The 13,064-nt window shown below is 50.0% G+C and overlaps 1 protein-coding gene across 5 annotated transcripts in view; it reads left to right on the plus strand.

The window, feature by feature from the left end:
• Positions 1 to 13,064, plus strand: part of LOC119966640 (stathmin-like) — a 71,325-nt gene that overhangs the window by 13,698 nt on the left and 44,563 nt on the right. Inside the window, exon 1 of one of the 5 annotated variants that reach the window (XM_038798690.1) lies at positions 11,990 to 12,088. The exons of the other annotated variants lie outside the window; for them this stretch is intronic. The gene's annotated coding sequence lies outside the window, so the exon portion shown is untranslated. Of the gene's footprint in view, positions 1 to 11,989; positions 12,089 to 13,064 lie in introns of those variants that run through there. 5 annotated transcript variants of the gene reach the window in all.

Raw genomic sequence — 13,064 nt, forward strand, 5'->3', positions numbered from 1 at the left:
TCAGCCAATATGATTCACTTCATGTGATATCAAGAAACAGTGGCCGCCCCACAGCAGCAGGGACCTGGGATGGATTCCAACCTCAGGTAACTGCCTGTGTGGAGTTTGCACATTCTCACCGTGTCTGTGTGCGTTTCCTCTGGGGTGCCTCCCACAGTCCAAAGATGTGCAGGTTAGATGGATTGGCCATGCTAAATTGCCCCTGGGTGGGGTTCCAAGGATAGGGTGCGGATTAACCCTAGGTAGGGTGTTCTTTCAGTGGTCGGTGTAGATTCAATGGGCTGAATAGCCTCCTTCGGTACTGTAGGGATTCTATGAAACGACGGAAGGCACTGGATTTTGCAACGGCTATGAGCGCTGACAAAATTCCGGCAAAAATCATACAAAAGCCATGACGTATGTTCATATCAGATGTTAATATATATTTAGGGCGACACCGTGACTAGCACTGTTGTCTCACAGTGCCATGGACCCAGGTTCAATTCCGACCTTGGGTGACTGTTTTGTGAAGTTTGCACATTCTCTGTATGCCTACGTGGGTTTCTTCTGGGTGCTCTGGTTTCCTCCCACAGTCCAAAAATGTGCAGGTTAGGTAGATCAGGAGTCACGTAGAAAGGATGGCAGATTTACTTCTCTAAAAGGCATTCGTGAACCAGTTGGGGTTTTATGATGGTCATCATTAGATTTTAATTTCAGATATTTTATTGAGGTTGAAATTCCACCACCTGCTTTGGGATTCGAACCCAGGTCCCCAGATCATTACCCTGGGTCTCTGGCTTACTATCCAACTGTGGTGGTATGATTAGCATAGCTGCCTGCCATTGGTGCAGAATACCGGCTTACCATTGGCCCTGGTTGGTCATGTGCCTCTCGACCGATTGGTTGAGACCAGTCTTGTGACGGCTCCCCGATTGGTCGAGAGGCTCAGTTAACCCCGCCTCCAGGGCAGGGTATAAATACCCAGTACTCCCGGCGGTCGTCCATTTTACTGTAGTCGACCGCAGGGCTAACATCTAGCTGATTAAAGCCATACTTTTGTACAGCAACTCGTCTCGCGTTCAATTGATGGTACATCACCAACAACAGTACCACTATGCCACTGCCTCCCCCTTTGACCATAAACTGAAATATTTGAGTATGTTCTTTTCCTATGCAGTTAATGGGCACATGCACTTCCAAAAGCGTTTTTATAAAATATAGGCTTGTTAACTCGATTAAAGCCCATGGGATGAAAGGAGTAAGTACAGCATAGATACAAAATTGACTATGGGATTTTCAAAAATATTGCAGACTACACTACAAAGGCTACTCTTTTTGATTTACACTGATGTGTTGGGGTAAAAGAATTTTCAAATTTGCTGGTAACATGAAATTTGTGTGGGCTAACAGTGAGTAAAATTGTAATACATGTGAAGTGGATACATAGATTGGTAAAATGAGTGGAGTTGTGATATGAAATTTCAATGCAAAAAAAGTGGTGATGTACTTTATAAAAAACTATAATGCAAGAAAATACATACTACTTTAAAGGGGGTGCAAGAAGGGTGATATGAGATGCTTATGCTCAGCTCTGACTGTGTCAATATAGGTTTAAAAGAACTAATGAAACATGGAATCCTGGGCTTTATAAATAGAATCATACAGCCATGATGTATGTTAATATGTAGTTAGGGCAACACAAGTGATTAGCACTGTTGTCTCACTGCCAGGGACACAGGTTCAATTCTGACCTTGGGTGACTGCTTTGTGGAGCTTGCACATCCTCTGGGTGCTCAGGTCTTCTCCCACAGTACAAAAATTTGCAAGTTAAGTGGATTGGCCATGCTAAATTGCCCCTTAAGCAGCCCAGTAGTACCCACAGAGGTTAGGCAGCGCCAGCCCCCCCCCCCCCCCCCCCCGTCCCTGAACCGCTCCAAGAACACCCTTCTCACCCTCGGGGTCCCGTGTGCCCACACAAACCCCGTAATGCTCTTATTAACCCACCTGAAAAAGGCCTTCGGGATAAGGATGGGGAGCACTGGAACAGGAACAGAAACCTCGGGAGCACCGTCATTTTGACTGACTGTACCCTACCCGCCAGAGACAGCGGCAACATGTCCCACCTCTTAAACTCCTCCTCCATTTGCTCCACCAACCTCGTGAGATTAAGTTTATGCAAGGCCCCCCCCTTGCCATCTGAACCTGCCATCAAACTCCTGGCCATCTGAACCCCCAAGTACCTGAAGCTCCTCTCCGCCCTTTTCAGTGGAAGCCTGCCAATTTCCCCCCTCCTGATCCCCTGGGTGTACCACAAACAGCTCGCTCTTCCCCAAGTTGAGCTTGTATCCTGAGACATCTCCAAATTCCCAGAGAATCCCCATCACCTCCGGCATTCCCCCCACCGGGTCCGCCACATACAACAATAGGTCATCCGCATAGAGTGACACTCGGTGCTCCTCCCCACCCCGGACCAGCCCCCTCCAACTCCCCGACTCCCTCAGCGCCATAGCCAGGGGTTCAATTGCCAGCGCAAAGAGCAGAGGGGACAAGGGACACCCCTGCCTCGTCCCTTGGAATAGCCGAAAAAACTCCGACCTCCTCCTATTCGTGGCCACGCTCGCCATCGGGGCCTCATACAACAGCCTCACCAACTAACAGGCCCCTCCCCAAACCCGAATCTTTCCAACACCTCCCACAAGTATCCCCACTCAACCCTATCAAAGGCCTTCTCTGCGTCCAGCGCCACCATAATCTCCGCCTCCCCTTCTACTGCCGGCATCATTATAACGTTCAAGAGCCTCCTTATGTTGGTGTTCAGCTGCCTCCCCTTCACAAACCCCGTTTGATCTTCGTGGATAACCTGCAGCACACAGTCCTCTATCCTCACGGCCAAGATCTTTGCCAACAGCTTGGCGTCCACGTTCAAAAGTAAGATCGGCCTGTATGACCCACACTGCAGGGGATCCTTGTCCCGCTTAAGAATCAGGGAGATCAGCGCCCGAGACATCGTCGGGGGCAAAGCCCCCCCTTCCCTTGTCTCGTTAAAAGTCCTAACCAACAGGGGACCCAACAGGTCTGCATACTTCTTGTAAAATTCAGCCGGGAACCCATCCGGACCCGGCGCCTTCCCCGACTGCATGCTCCCTATCCCTTTGACCAGCTCAACCGACATCCCCAGTCCCTCCACCTGTCCCTCCTCCACCCTCTGGAATCTCAGCCTGTCCAAAAAGCGCCCCATCCCCCCCTCCTTCGTCGGGGGTTCGGACCGATACAGTTTCTCATAAAAGTCCCTGAAGACCCATTAATGTCTACCCCCCTTCGCACCACATTTCCTCCCCGATCCTTAACTCCACCAATCTCCCTAGCCGCATCCCGCTTACGGAGCTGGTGTGCCAGCATCCTGCTCGCCTTCTCCCCATATTCATACACCGCACCCTACGCCTTCCTCCACTGAGCTTCCGCCTTTCTGGTGGTCAACAAGTCGAACTCAGCCTGGAGGCTGCGCCGCTCCCTCAGCAATCCCTCCTCCGCGTATCTCCTGTCCACCCTCACCATCTCCCCTACCAATCTCTCCCTCTCTCTCTGCTCCCTTCTCTCCCTATGGGCTCGAATGGAGATCAACTCCCCCCTTAACCACCGTCTTCAGCACCTCCCAGACCGTCCCCACTCGGACCTCCCCATTGTCATTGGCCTCCAGGTACCTCTCAATGCATCCTCAAACCCGTCCCCCCACCTCCTCATCCGCCAGCAGCCCCACCTCCAAGCGCCAAAGCGGGCGCTGGTCTCTCTCCTCCCCCAGCCCGAGGGCCACCCAGTGCGGGGCATGGTCGGAAATGGATATCGCCGAATATTCAGCATCCTCCACCCTCTCAATCAGCGCCCTACTCATAACGAAGAAGTCAATCCGGGAATAGGCCTTATGCACATGGGAGAAGTATGAAAATTCCCTGGCCCTCGGCCTCGCAAACCTCCATGGATCCACCCCTCCCATCTGGTCCATAAACCCCCTCAACACCTTAGCCGTCGCAGGCCTCCCACCCGTCCTGGACTGGAACTGGATCGATCCAGTGGCGGATCCAGCACCGTGTTGAAATCCCCCCCCATTATCAGACCCCCCACCTCCAAATCCGGAATCCGGCCCAACATGCGCCGCATGAAACCTGCATCATCCCAATTCGGGGCATATAAATTAACCAGCACCACCCACTCCCCTTGCAGCTTGCCACTCACCATTACATACCTCCTGCCACTGTCTGCCACCACATTCAACGCCTCAAACGACACCCTCTTCCCAACCAGGATCGCCACCCCCGATGTCTTGCTTCGAGCCCCGAATGAAACACTTGGCTCACCCATCCCTTCCTCAATCTAACCTGATCCGCCACTTTCAGGTGCGTCTCCTGAAGCATGGCCACATCCGCCTTCAGGTGCGCAAACACTCGGGCCCGTTTGACCGGCCCATTCAGTCCCCTCACATTCCAGGTGATCAGCCGGATCAGGGGACCGCCTGCCCCCCTCCCCTGTCGGCTAGCCATCACCCTCCCGCAATCCGCCACGTGCCCGCGCCCCCCGCTCAACCTGCTCCCCACAGCGACAGACCCCCATCCCGACCCCCTCTTCATGCTCCAGCTCTGCCTTGGCCATTCCAGAAGCAACCCGGTAACCCCCCCCCCTCCCTCCCCCCAAGCTAGGGCCCCCCCAAGCTGCGTAACCCCTTCCATTGTACTTCCGTAAGTCAGCCGACTCCTGCTGCTCCCGCCACCCCAATGACCCCCCCCAGTGCAACACAACCACCTCCCCAGTGCCGGCCCTGCCCACCGCTCCTCTAGCGCGTGAGAAAAGCCCGCGCTTTCATCCCAAGCCCCGCCCCCGACCCAAAAGACGAGCACATGACCCAACAGGACCGCGAACCCCACCCAAACTCTCAACCAGTGAACAAAATACAGACCCCAAACATGACAAAACACCCAAATAAACAGATAACAGTCCCAAACAAGCAGGAAAAAAAAGGCAGAACAGCAAAAACAGACCATCCAACAGAACCGATAAAGCGAAAGGATACCAAGGAGGGCAAAGCCTTTGGGCTGTATACAGCATTCCCCAGCCCTCGGTCCTCAGTTCAAGTCCAGCTTCTCTGCCTGAACAAAAGTCCAGGCTTCCTCCGGGGAGTCAAAATATAGCTGGCGATCTTTATACGTGACCCACAGGCATGCCGGCTGTAACAAGCAAACCTGACCCCCTTCTTGTGAAGCACTGCCTTCGCCCGGTTAAAGCTAGCCGTTCTCTTCGCCACCTCTGCACTCCAGTCCTGGTATATCCTGACCTCCGCATTCTCCCACTTGCTACTCCTCTCCTTCGCCCAATGAAGCACACACTCGCGGTCGACGAAGAGGTGAAAACGGACCAGCACCGCCCGAGGCAGCTCGCCTGGCCTGGGTTTCCTCAGCAGCACCCGATGGGCACCCTCCAGCTCCAAAGGCCCCTGGAACGACCTCGCATCCATTAGCGTGTTCAGCATCATGGCCACATAGGCCCCCAAATCCGAACCTTCCAGCCCCTCTGGGAGGCCCAGGATCCGCAGGTTCTTCCGACGGGCCCGGTTCTCCATCTCCTCCATCCTCGCTGACCACTTCTTATGGAGCGCCTCGTGCGACTCCACCTTCACTGCCAGGCCCAGGAGTTCGTCTTCGCCCTCCGAGGCCTTTTGCCGAAGCTCTCGGATCTCCGCACCCTGAGCCGTCTGGGTCGCCATAAGCTTGTCCAGGGAGGCCTTAAACGGCTCCAGAATCTCTGCCTTCAGCTCCTTAAAGTAGTGCTGAAGCAGCTCCTGCTGCTCTCGCGCCCACTGCTGCCACGCTACTGCTGCTTCCCCGCCCGCCGCCATCTTGCTTCTGCCTCGCACCCTTCTCTGCTCCAAAGCTGATTTTTTTTGACCGCACCGCTCCTAGTCCAGGCCATCCACCGGCAGAGAATCATAGAGAGAGTGTTCCCACACGGGGAAAAGTCCAACCAGCACCGCTACGGGCCCTTAAAAGAGCCCAAAAGACCGAAAAAAGCAGGAGCTACCGAACGTGCGGCTTAGCTCCGCATCACTGCAACCGGAAGTCCTCCTTGAAGAAGTTGATGAACGGCTGCCACCTCCGAGCGAACCCTTGTGCTGAACCCCTTAAAGCGAACTTAATTTTCTCTAAGCTAAGAAACCCTGCCATGTCACTGACCCAAACCTCCGACTTTGGAGGCTCCGAGTCCCTCCATCCCAGAATAATCCATCTGCGGAACACATTGACAAGTATATCTACATACAACACTACTACACTGGATCCAAATTGTTGTTTCCAATTTTGATCACCACACTTTGGGATGATGGTAAAGGTTTTGGAGAGGATACAGACGTTATGGATCCAGAGATGAGGGATGAAAGTTGTGTGAATTGATTGGTGAAGCTGGGGTTATTTTTTAAATAATAATAATCTTTATTATTGTCACAAGTAGGCTTACATTAACACTGTAATGATAAAGGGAATCCGAAGACATTTATTTATAATAACGTAGTTGGGTTCGCTGACTGGAACTGAGTACCGGCACGAGGAGTAGTCCGATACGAGAACAGAAAGCGTGCCAGCCTGGTATCAATCAAACCTGTAGTTTGTTTCTTCGGGTCCCGCTTCACCATCAATACAGCACGTTCCGCCGATCCATTTGACTCTGGGTGATAAGGTGCGGTGCAATCATGGTGGACACTAATCGTCTTTGTGAAGGCAGTGAACTCCTCTCCAGTAAATGAGGTCCCATTTGCTTTATCGAGCACCTCCGGTAATCCATGGTTCAATGGTTGCACAGGAGTGATGGATGCCATTTTGAGGACATCCAGCCACTTTTAGTGTGCATCAGCCAAGATGAGAAGCATTGCGCTTAAAACCAGACAGCGAGATCTGCGTGAATGCCGGGCCCAGGGTGGTCCAGGCCACTTAACAAAGAAATGGCAGAGGAACTGAATAGTTACTTTGTAGCAGTCTTCATGGTGGAAGACACCAGTGGGATGCTAGAACTCCAGGAGAATGGGGCACAGGTGAGTGTAGTGGCCATCACCTAAGGAGAAGGTTCTGTGGAAACTGAAGGGTCTGAAGGTGGATAAATCATCTGGACTGGATAGACTACACCCCAGGGTTCTAAAAGAGATAGCTGAGGAGATTGTGGAGGCATTGGTGGTGATCTTTTGGGAATGACCGGAGGCAGGTTGCGTCCCCGAGGACTGGAAAGTGGCTAATGTAACACCGCTGTTTAAGAAGGGAGGGAGGCAGAAGACGGGAAATTATAGGACGGTTAGCCTCATGGTAAGATTTAAAGATGAGATTGTGGAATACTTAGAAGTGCATGATAAAATAGGACTGAGTCAGCACAGTTTTGTCAAGAGGGGTGTCATATCTGACAAATCTGAGTTCTTTGTGGAGGTAACAAGGAAGTTAGACAAAGGAGAACCAGTGGATGTGATTTATTTAGATTTCCACAAGGCCTTTGACAAGGTGTTGCATAGGAGATTTAAGTAAGTTAAAAGCCCATGGTGTTTAGGGTAAGAACCTGGCGTGAACAGAGGATTGGCTGACTGGCAGAAGGCAAAGTGGGGATAAAGGTGTCTTTTTCAGGATTGCAGTTGGTGACTAGTGATGAGACTCGCGGCTCGGTGCTTCGACCACACCGTTTCACGATATACATTAACAATCTAGAAGAAGGAACTGAAGGCACTGTTGCTAGGTTTGCAGATGATACAAAGATCTGTAGAGGGACAGGTAGTATTGAGGAAGCGGGGAGGCTGCAGAAGGATTTGGACAGGCTCGGAGAGTGGGACAAGAAGTGGCAGATGGAATACAATGTGGATAAGTGTGAGGTTGCGCGCTTTGGTGGGAAGAATAGAGGAATAGACTATTTTCTAAATGGGGAAATGCTTAGGAAATCAGAAGCACAAAGGGACTTGGGAGTCCTTGCTCACGATTCTCTTAAGGTTAACGTGCAGGTTCAGTCAGCAGTTAGGAAGGCAAATGCAATGTTGGCATTCATGTTGAGAGGGCTAGAATACAAGAGCAGGGATGTACTTCTGAGGCTGTATAAGACTCTGGTCAAACCCCATTTGGACTATTGTGAGCAGATTTGGGCCCTGTATCTGTTGAAGGATGTGCTGGCCTTGGAATGATCCCTGGAATGAAGAACATGTCGTATGAGGAACGGTTGAGGACTCTGAGTCTGTACTCGTTGGGAGTTTAGAACGATGGGGGGGATCTTTCAGAAACTTAACAGGATACTGCGAGGCCTGGATAGAGTGGACGTGAAGAGGAGTTTCCACTTGTAGGAAAAACTCGAACCAGAGGACACAATCTCAGACTAAAGGGACGATCCTTTAAAACCGAGGTGAGGAGGAATTTCTTCAGCCAGAAAGTGATGAATCTGTGGAACTCTCTGCCGCAGAAGGCTGTGGAGGCCAAATCACTTGAGTGTCTTTCAGACAGAGGTAAATTGGTTCTTGAGAAGGGGATCAGGGGTTATGGGGAGAAGGCAGGAGAATGGGGAATGGGGATGAGAAAAATATGAGCCATGATTGAAATGCGGAGGAGACTCGATGGGCTGAGTGGCCTAATTCTGCTCCTCTGTCTTATGGTCTTAACTTCCGATGGGCTTGACAAACAGGGCAGTGCTGGGTCACCAGCTCAACATTAAATTTGATGCCTGGCCACCAGATTTAACACCTGGCCAGCATTTTCATTTTGAAAATGTCTGGATGTGCAGCAAGAAGTTCTTTTAGAACTAACAGCTGGCCTCTCGCTGGGATAGATAGAGAGATAGAGAAATACAGCACAGAACAGGCCGTTCGGCCCACGATGTTGTGCCAAACTTTTGTCCTAGGTTAATCATAGATCATAGAATTTTGGACACTAAGGGCAATTTAGCAGGGCCAATCCACCCAACCTGCACATCTTTGGACTGTGGGAGGAAACCGGAGTACCCGGAGGAAACCCACGCACCCGGAGGAAACCCACGCACACACGGGGAGGATGTGCAGACTCCACACTCTGCTCATCCACACTATCAAGAATTTTACCATTAGCCAAATATTCCGCATTCCTGTTATTCTTTCCAAAGTGAATCACCTCACACTTCTCCACATTAAACTCCATTTGCCACCTCTCAGCCCAGCTCTGCAGCTTATCTATGTCCCTCTGTAACCTGCAACATCCTTCCGCACTGTCTACAACTCCACCGACTTTAGTGTCGTCTGCAAATTTACTTACCCATCCTTCTGCTCCCTCCTCTAGGTCATTTATAAAAATGACAAACAGCAACGGCCCCAGAACAGATCCTTGTGGTACGCCACTCGTAACTGAACTCCATTCTGAACATTTCCCATCAACCACCACTCTCTGTCTTCTTTCAACTAGCCAATTTCTGATCCACATCTCTAAATCACCCTCAATCCCCAGCCTCCGTATTTTCTGCAATAGCCGACCGTGGGGAACCTTATCAAACGCATAGAGCCCACATCTGGATCCAAGCTGACAAAATCAGCAGTATTTCCTTCGCAAAACAGACCAAACAGTGGCTTATGATCTGAAATTAGGGGGAAAAATGATGGCCGTAAACATGCTGATGAAAACGTTTGACTCTGACGCGACCGCCAAATTTTTTATGAAGCGGTGATAATAATTGATCAGACCCCCAATGGGAGCGAAGCACCATAGCGTCACGTAATGCGGGGACCATCTCGATTGCCTGTACTTTGTCGGCGACTGGGTGTAGGCCATCCCAATCAACCCGGTACTCTAAATATGCCACTCCTTCGCATTGAAGACGTACTTTGCTTTATGTAGGACGGATGCCATACTCTGAGAATAGCTGCAACACGGCTTCAAGATTTTTCAGGTGTTCAGCCTCTATGGCCCTCGTGACCAACACATCATCAAGAGAGACGGCAATCAGCGAGAGGCCCTATAATATACCTTCTGTAATTTGCTGAAACACAGCGCATGTCAAAGAAGCTCTCATAAGCCTTTGAATATTGATAGTAACGTATTTTCTCGAGGCCTTGTGCAGTTTGAGCTGTGAAAGAGCATTGCTCCTAACTAACTTTGTGAATGTAGAACCACCTGCCAGCGTGGCGTAGAGATCTTCAATTCGAGGAAGTGGGTAGCTGTCCAAACGTGAAGCCGTATTGGTGGTTGATTGTAATCGTCGCAAAGGCAGACAGTCCAATCCGGTTCCATTATCGGAACCACCGGCACCGCCCAGTTGATGAAATAAACCAGTTGAATTATACTGAGTCTCTCCAATCACTGCAGCCCAGCCTTGACTTCAACGATCACACAAGGGAACTGACCGAGTACGAAAAAAATGAGATAGGGCCTGCAGATGCACTTGGATTTTCACCGTCGCCCTCTTAATTTTTCCAAGGCCGGGCCTGAAAACATGGAAGAATTTCAGCAGCACCTCATATAAGCTGTCCATTTCCACCTTGAGTATGTGCTGTCAGTCGATCTGCAAATGGTGTAGCCAATCCTGACCTAGCAGGTTGGGGCTGCCCCCCCTGCATCACAATGAGGAGAAGGCTTAATGATTCATAGAATCATAGAATTTACAATGCAGAAGGAAGCCATTCGGCCCATGGAGTCTGCACCGGTCCTTGGAAAGAGCACCCCATCTAAGCCCACACCTCCACCCTAACCCAGTAACTCCACCTACCCTTTTTGGACACTAAGGGCAATTTAGCATGGCCAATCCACCTAACCTGCACAACTTTGGACTGTAGGAGAAAACCGGAGCACCCTGAGGAAACCCATGCAGACACTGGGAAAATATTCAGACTCCACACAGACAGTGACCCAAGCCGGGAATCGAACCTGGGGCCTTGGTGTTGTGAAGCAAAGTGCTAACCACTGTACTACCGTGCCGCCCACTGTCCGTAGACAATCAGGGCGACCTTGGAGCCCACAATTGGCATATGTTCCCATGTATATGTAGTGAGGTGGGCAGTGAATGGGCTAATGACAATCGACTCTCCCCTCCCCGTGTCGAGTCCAGTCGAACATGTGTGGCACATGACAGCAGCACCTGGATCTAACTTAATTTGAATTAAGTGCCCGTTGACCCTACAGGGATGCAAATAGGGGCCATTTGCAGCACAGCCACGCAGTTCAGCTGCATTTCTGATTCGCCTCCAGCTTCAGGGTCGTTCAATTATAGCATCCTGGTATGGGGCCGATGCTTTCCTCGTCCCGGGCGGTCAGGGAGCTGCCCCTCATGCTGCCGCCAACCTCGGCGACTTGGTCTACACTTTTCATGGGGTGGAGTCGGCACGCCGCAGCCTATGGCCTCGAGACTTTGGGCCTACTGCTTCGCAGCGGTCTGTTGTAGTTGCTGAAAGGCGGCGAGGGGGGTGGCGCCGAACAACATTTTACCTGTATTCCCTGAAGCTTGTTCACACCCCAAGCGGCGCACTCCTGTGAAAGAAATCTGCAGAGCCTGCTGGGATTTTCACCAGAACCTTCACCCACAATGTCGAGATTGTTAATACCGCAAACTATTTTTAAAAAAATATATAAATTTAGATTACCCAATTATTTTTTCCAATTAAGGGGCAATTTAGCGTGGCCAATCCACCTACTCTGCACATTTTTGGGTTGTGGGGGCGAAACCCACGCAGACACGGGGAGAATGTGCAAACTCCACACGGACAGTGACCCAGAGCCGGGATCGAACCTGGGACCTCAGCGCTGTGAGGCAGTTGTGCTAACCACTAGGCCACCGTGCTGCCCTATACTGCAAACTAAGCGGTCATGAAGCATATGTGTCAACACAGCTAGATACTTATAAATTTTCATTCTCTTTTCCGTTTGAGAATGATTGCTGTGGCCACTAGGAGCTAGAGATGGAAAAACAAGGGTCCCAGATCATAGCATGACTGTAGTTGGCAAAAGTATAATTTTTGAATATCAAATTTTTCCCATCAGTCTAGTCGAACTTCTTTGTGCTCCCTCTAAGACAAGTATATCCTTCCTTGGCTATAGATAGAAAAATTGTACACGCTACTCCAGGGATTGTCTTACCAAGGCTCTAAACAATTGCGGTAAGACTTCTTTGCTCTTATAGTTCTAACCTTTTCTAATAAAGGCTGACATACTTTTTGCTTTCCAAGTTGTAACTGGATGTGAACTCTTTGATTCATGTTCAAAGATGTCCAGGTTTATCTGAATAACAGCATTTACCAGTCTGTCTCTGTTTTTTTCTAAAAATCTACTTTTTATTTTCCTTCAACCAAAGTGGGTAACTTCACGCTTGCCCACATTTGTGTTTCACATAATGTTCTCCTTCACATATCTATAACCCTATCCAACCCTTTGACCCCTTTTAATTTCTCATCGTCATGCTTCCTTTGATAGATTTTAAAACACATAGAAGTTCCAAGTGTACGGTAATAGAATTTGCTTTATCTCAATGCAACCTCTTTTGACCCCTCTAATTCCTTACATTTGTCACGCTGGGTTAAAATCCTGGAACTCTCTTCTTCTTACCTATCCCAGGTTACCGAGAGAAGTGAGAGAGGAAATAGCTGGGGCCTTAACAGATATCTTTGCAGCATCCTTGAACACGGGTGAGGTACCGGAGGACTGGAGAATTGCTAATGTTGTCCCCTTGTTTAAGAAGGGTGGCAGGGATAATTCAGATAATTATAGACCGGTGAGCCTGACGTCAGTGGTAGGGAAGCTGCTGGAGAAGATACTGAGGGATATGATCTATTCCCATTTGGAAGAAAATAGGCTTATCAGTAATAGGCAACGTGGTTTTGTGCGGGGAAGGTCATGTCTTACCAACTTAATAGAATTCTTTGAGGAAGTGACAAAGTTGATTGATGAGGGAAGGCCTGTAGATGTCATATACATGGACTTCAGAAAGGCATTTGATAAGGTTCCCCATGGTAGGCTGATGGAGAAAGTGAAGTCTCATGGGGTCCAGGATGTACTAGCTAGATGGATAAAGAACTGGCTGGGTAACAGGAGACAGAGAATAGTAGTGGAAGGGAGTTTCTCAAAATAAAGAACTGT

Source organism: Scyliorhinus canicula, chromosome 1, assembly GCF_902713615.1.
Source record: "Scyliorhinus canicula chromosome 1, sScyCan1.1, whole genome shotgun sequence".
Classification (NCBI taxonomy): domain Eukaryota; kingdom Metazoa; phylum Chordata; class Chondrichthyes; order Carcharhiniformes; family Scyliorhinidae; genus Scyliorhinus; species Scyliorhinus canicula.